Source organism: Anopheles funestus, unplaced genomic scaffold (genome assembly GCF_943734845.2).
Source record: "Anopheles funestus unplaced genomic scaffold, idAnoFuneDA-416_04 scaffold_18_ctg1, whole genome shotgun sequence".
In the NCBI taxonomy this organism is placed as follows: domain Eukaryota; kingdom Metazoa; phylum Arthropoda; class Insecta; order Diptera; family Culicidae; genus Anopheles; species Anopheles funestus.
Window position 1 is genome coordinate 168,399 of NW_026045355.1, and position 6,515 is coordinate 174,913.

The window sequence follows — 6,515 nt, forward strand, 5'->3', positions numbered from 1 at the left end:
AGCCAAGACACATAAGCCAAGACACCTTAGCCAAGACACCTTAGCCAAAACACATTAGCCAAGACACATTAGCCAAGACACATTAGCCAAGACACCTTAGCCAAGACACATTAGCCAAGACACATTAGCCAAGACACATTAGCCAAGACACATTAGCCGAGACACCTTAGCCAAGACACATTAGCCAAGACACCTTAGCCAAGACACCTTAGCCAAGACACATTAGCCAAGACACATTAGCCAAGACACATTAGCCAAGACACCTTAGCCAAGACACCTTAGCCAAAACACATTAGCCAAGACACATTAGCCAAGACACATTAGCCAAGACACCTTAGCCAAGACACATTAGCCAAGACACCTTAGCCATGACTCCTTAGCCAAGACACATTACCCAAGACACATTAGCCAAGACACATTAGCCAAGACAGCTTAGCCAAGACACCTTAGCCAAGACACATTAGCCAAGACACATTAGCCAAGACACCTTAGCCAAGACACCTTAGCCAAGACACCTTAGCCAAGACACTTTAGCCAAGACACATTAGCCAAGACACATTAGCCAAGTTACCTTAGCCAAGACACCTTAGCCAAGACACCTTAGCCAAGACACATTAGCCAAGACACATTAGCCAAGACACATTAGCCAAGACACCTTAGCCAAGACACCTTAGCCAAGACACATTAGCCAAGACACATTAGCCAAGACACCTTAGCCAAGACACATTAGCCAAAACACCTTAGCCAAGACACATTAGCCAAGACACCTTAGCCAAGACACATTAGCCAAGACACATTAGCCAAGACACATTAGCCAAGACACCTTAGCCAAGACACATTAGCCAAGACACATTAGCCGAGACACATTAGCCTAGACACATTAGCCGAGACACATTAGCCAAGACACATTAGCCAAGACACCTTAGCCAAGACACATTAGCCAAGACACAATAGAAAAGACACATTAGCCGAGACACATTAGCCAAGACACCTTAGCCAAGACACCTTAGCCAAGATACATTAGCCAAGACACATTAGCCGAGACACATTAGCCAAGACACCTTAGCCAAGACACATTAGCCAAGACACATTAGCCAAGACACCTTAGCCAAGACACCTTAGCCAAGACACCTTAGCCAAGATACATTAGCCAAGACACCTTAGCCAAGACACATTAGCCAAGACACCTAAGCCAAGACACCTTAGCCAAGACACCTAAGCCAAGACACCTTAGCCAAGACACATTAGCCAAGACACATTAGCCGAGACACCTTAGCCAAGACACCTTAGCCAAGACACCTTAGCCAAGACACATTAGCCAAGACACATTAGCCGAGACACATTAGCCAAGACACATTAGCCAAGACACCTTAGCCAAGACACCTGAGCCAAGACACATTAGCCAAGACACATTAGCCAAGACACATTAGCCAAGACACATTAGCCAAGACACCTTAGCCAAGACACCTTAGCCAAGACACATTAGCCAAGACACCTTAGCCAAGACACCTTAGCCAAGACACATTAGCCAAGACACATTAGCCAAGACACATTAGCCAAGACACCTTAGCCAAGACACCTTAGCCAAGACACATTAGCCAAGACACCTTAGCCAAGACACTTTAGCCAAGACACCTTAGCCAAGACACATTAGCCAAGACACCTTAGCCAAGACACCTTAGCCAAGACACCTTAGCCAAGACACATTAGCCAAGACACATTAGCCAAGACACCTTAGCCAAGACACCTTAGCCAAGCCACCTTAGCCAAGACACATTAGCCAAGACACCTTACCCAAGACACAATAGAAAAGACACATTAGCCAAGACACCTTAGCCAAGACACCTTAGCCAAGACACATTAGCCAAGACACCTTAGCCAAGACACATTAGCCAAGACACATTAGCCAAGACACCTTAGCCAAGACACTTTAGCCAAGACACCTTAGCCAAGACACATTAGCCAAGACACATTAGCCAAGACACATTAGCCAAGACACATTAGCCAAGACACCTTAGCCAAGACACCTTAGCCAAGACACATTAGCCAAGATACCTTAGCCAAGACACCTTAGCCAAGACACATTAGCCAAGACACCTTAGCCAAGACACATTAGCCAAGACACCTTAGCCAAGACACCTTAGCCAAGACACATTAGCGAAGACACATTAGCCAAGACACTTTAGCCAAGACACATTAGCCAAGACACCTTAGCCAAGACACCTTAGCCAAGACACCTTAGCCAAGACACATTAGCCAAGACACCTTAGCCAAGACACCTTAGCCAAGACACCTTAGCCAAGACACATTAGCCAAGACACATTAGCCGAGACACATTAGCCAAGACACATTAGCCAAGACACCTTAGCCAAGACACCTTAGCCAAGACACCTTAGCCAAGACACATTAGCCAAGACACCTTAGCCAAGACACCTTAGCCAAGACACCTTAGCCAAGACACATTAGCCAAGACACCTTAGCCAAGACACATTAGCCGAGACACATTAGCCAAGACGCATTAGCCAAGACACCTTAGCCAAGATACATTAGCCAAGACACATTAGCCGAGACACCTTAGCCAAGACACCTTAGCCAAGACACATTAGCCAAGACACATTAGCCGAGACACATTAGCCAAGACACATTAGCCAAGACACCTTAGCCAAGACACATTAGCCAAGACACCTTAGCCAAGACACCTTAGCCAAGACACCTTAGCCAAGACACATTAGCCAAGACACATTAGCCAAGACACCTTAGCCAAGACACTTTAGCCAAGACACCTTAGCCAAGACACCTTAGCCAAGACACCTTAGCCAAGACACATTAGCCAAGACACATTAGCCAAGACACCTTAGCCAAGACACCTTAGCCAAGACACCTTAGCCAAGACACATTAGCCAAGACACCTTACCCAATACACCTTAGCCAAGACACATTAGCCAAGACACATTAGCCAAGACACCTTAGCCAAGACACATTAGCCAAGACACCTTAGCCAAGACACCTTAGCCAAGACACATTAGCAAAGACACCTTAGCCAAGACACCTTAGCCAAGACACACTAGCCAAGACACATTGGCCAAGACACATTAGCCAAGACACCTTAGCCAAGACACATTAGCCAAGACACATTAGCCGAGACACATTAGCCAGGACACCTTAGCCAAGACACCTTAGCCAAGACACATTAGCCAAGACACATTAGCCGAGACACATTAGCCAAGACACATTAGCCAAGACACATTAGCCAAGACGCATTAGCCAAGACACCTTAGCCAAGACACCTTAGCCAAGACACATTAGCCAAGACACATTAGCCGAGACACATTAGCCAAGACACATTAGCCAAGACACCTTAGCCAAGACACCTTAGCCAAGACACCTTAGCCAAGACACATTAGCCAAGACACCTTAGCCAAGACACCTTAGCCAAGACACCTTAGCCAAGACACCTTAGCCAAGACACATTAGCCGAGACACATTAGCCAAGACACATTAGCCAAGACACCTTAGCCAAGATACATTAGCCAAGACACATTAGCCGAGACATATTAGCCAAGACACCTTAGCCAAGACACCTTAGCCAAAACACATTAGCCAAGACACCTTAGCCAAGACACATTAGCCAAGACACATTAGCCAAGACACATTAGCCAAGACACCTTAGCCAAGACACCTTAGCCAAGACACATTAGCCAAGATACCTTAGCCAAGACACCTTAGCCAAGACACATTAGCCAAGACACCTTAGCCAAGACACATTAGCCAACACACCTTAGCCAAGACACCTTAGCCAAGACACCTTAGCCAAGACACATTAGCCAAGACACCTAAGCCAAGACACCTTAGCCAAGACACCTTAGCCAAGACACCTTAGCCAAGACACATTAGCCAAGACACATTAGCCGAGACACCTTAGCCAAGACACCTTAGCCAAGACACCTTAGCCAAGACACATTAGCCAAGACACATTAGCCGAGACACATTAGCCAAGACACATTAGCCAAGACACCTTAGCCAAGACATATTAGCCAAGACACCTTAGCCAAGACACATTAGCCAAGACACATTAGCCAAGACACATTAGCCAAGACACATTAGCCAAGACACCTTAGCCAAGACACCTTAGCCAAGACACATTAGCCAAGACACATTAGCCGAGACACCTTAGCCAAGACACCTTAGCCAAGACACATTAGCCAAGACACCTTAGCCAAGACACCTTAGCCAAGACACATTAGCCAAGACACATTAGCCAAGACACCTTAGCCAAGACACTTTAGCCGAGACACATTAGCCAAGACACATTAGCCAAGACACATTAGCCAAGACACCTTAGCCAAGACACCTTAGCCAAGACACCTTAGCCAAGACACATTAGCCAAGACACCTTACCCAAGACACCTTAGCCAAGACACATTACCCAAGACACCTTAGCCAAGACACCTTAGCCAAGACACATTAGCCAAGACACCTTAGCCAAGACACATTAGCCAAGACACATTAGCAAAGACACCTTAGCCAAGACACCTTAGCCAAGATACACTAGCCAAGACACATTAGCCAAGACACCTTAGCCAAGACACCTTAGCCAAGACACATTAGCCAAGACACCTTAGCCAAGACACTTTAGCCAAGACACATTAGCCAAGACACATTAGCCAAGACACCTTAGCCAAGACACCTTAGCCAAGACACCTGAGCCAAAACACATTAGCCAAGACACATTAGCCGAGACACCTTAGCCAAGACACCTTAGCCAAGACACCTTAGCCAAGACACATTAGCCAAGACACATTAGCCGAGACACATTAGCCAAGACACCTTAGCCAAGACACATTAGCCAAGACACATTAGCCGAGACACCTTAGCCAAGACACCTTAGCCAAGACACCTTAGCCAAGACACATTAGCCGAGACACATTAGCCGAGACACATTAGCCAAGACACCTTAGCCAAGACACCTTAGCCAAGACACATTAGCCAAGACACCTTAGCCAAGACACCTTAGCCAAGACACCTTAGCCAAGACACATTAGCCAAGACACATTAGCCAAGACACCTTAGCCAAGACACCTTAGCCAAGACACATTAGCCAAGACACATTAGCCAAGACACCTTAGCCAAGACACATTAGCCGAGACACCTTAGCCAAGACACCTTAGCCAAGACACCTTAGCCAAGACACCTTAGCCAAGACACATTAGCCAAGACACCTTAGCCAAGACACCTTAGCCAAGACACATTAGCCGGGACACCTTAGCTAAGACACCTTAGCCAAGACACCTTAGCCAAGACACATTAGCCAAGACACCTTAGCCAAGACACCTTAGCCAAGACACATTAGCCGAGACAGCTTAGCCAAGACACCTTAGCCGAGACACATTAGCCAAGACACATTAGCCAAGACACATTAGCCAAGACACCTTAGCCAAGACACCTTAGCCAAGACACCTTAGCCAAGACACATTAGCCAAGACGCCTTAGCCAAGACACCTTAGCCAAGACACCTTAGCCAAGACACATTAGCCATGACACCTTAGCCAAGACACCTTAGCCAAGACACATTAGCCAAGACACATTAGCCGAGACACCTTAGCCAAGACACCTTAGCCAAGACACCTTAGCCAAGACACATTAGCCGAGACACCTTAGCCAAGACACATTAGCCAAGACACCTTAGCCAAGACACCTTAGCCAAGACACATTAGCCAAGACACCTTAGCCAAGACACCTTAGCCAAGACACATTAGCCAAGACACCTTAGCCAAGACACATTAGCCAAGACACATTAGCCAAGGCACATTAGCCAAGACACCTTAGCCAAGACACCTTAGCCAAGACACATTAGCCAAGACACATTAGCCGAGACACCTTAGCCAAGACACCTTAGCCAAGACACCTTAGCCAAGACACATTAGCCGAGACACATTAGCCAAGACACCTTAGCCAAGACACATTAGCCGAGACACATTAGCCAAGACACCTTAGCCAAGACACCTTAGCCAAGACACCTTAGCCAAGACACATTAGCCAAGACACCTTAGCCAAGACACCTTAGCCAAGACACATTAGCCAAGACACATTAGCCAAGACACCTTAGCCAAGACACCTTAGCCAAGACACATTAGCCAAGACACCTTAGCCAAGACACCTTAGCCAAGACACATTAGCCGAGACACCTTAGCCAAGACACCTTAGCCAAGACACCTTAGCCAAGACACCTTGGCCAAGACACATTAGCCAAGACACCTTAGCCAAGACACCTTAGCCAAGACACCTTAGCCAAGACACATTAGCCAAGACACCTTAGCCAAGACACCTTAGCCAAGACACATTAGCCAAGACACCTTAGCCAAGACACCTTAGCCAAGACACGTTAGCCAAGACACATTAGCCAAGACACCTTAGCCAAGACACCTTAGCCAAGACACATTAGCCAAGACACCTTAGCCAAGACACATTAGCCAAGACACATTAGCCGAGACACCTTAGCCAAGACACCTTAGCCA

At 46.9% G+C, this 6,515-nt stretch overlaps 1 long non-coding RNA gene across 1 annotated transcript in view; it reads right to left on the bottom strand.

Annotated features, from left to right (window-relative positions):
- The window catches only part of LOC125774524 (uncharacterized), a 38,251-nt gene extending 34,040 nt beyond the window's left edge, over window positions 1-4,211 (bottom strand). The window contains exon 1 of the long non-coding RNA XR_007421007.1: window positions 3,148-4,211. This is a non-coding gene — a long non-coding RNA (uncharacterized LOC125774524). The remainder of the gene's footprint in view (window positions 1-3,147) is intronic.
- Window positions 4,212-6,515: the final 2,304 nt, after the last annotated feature.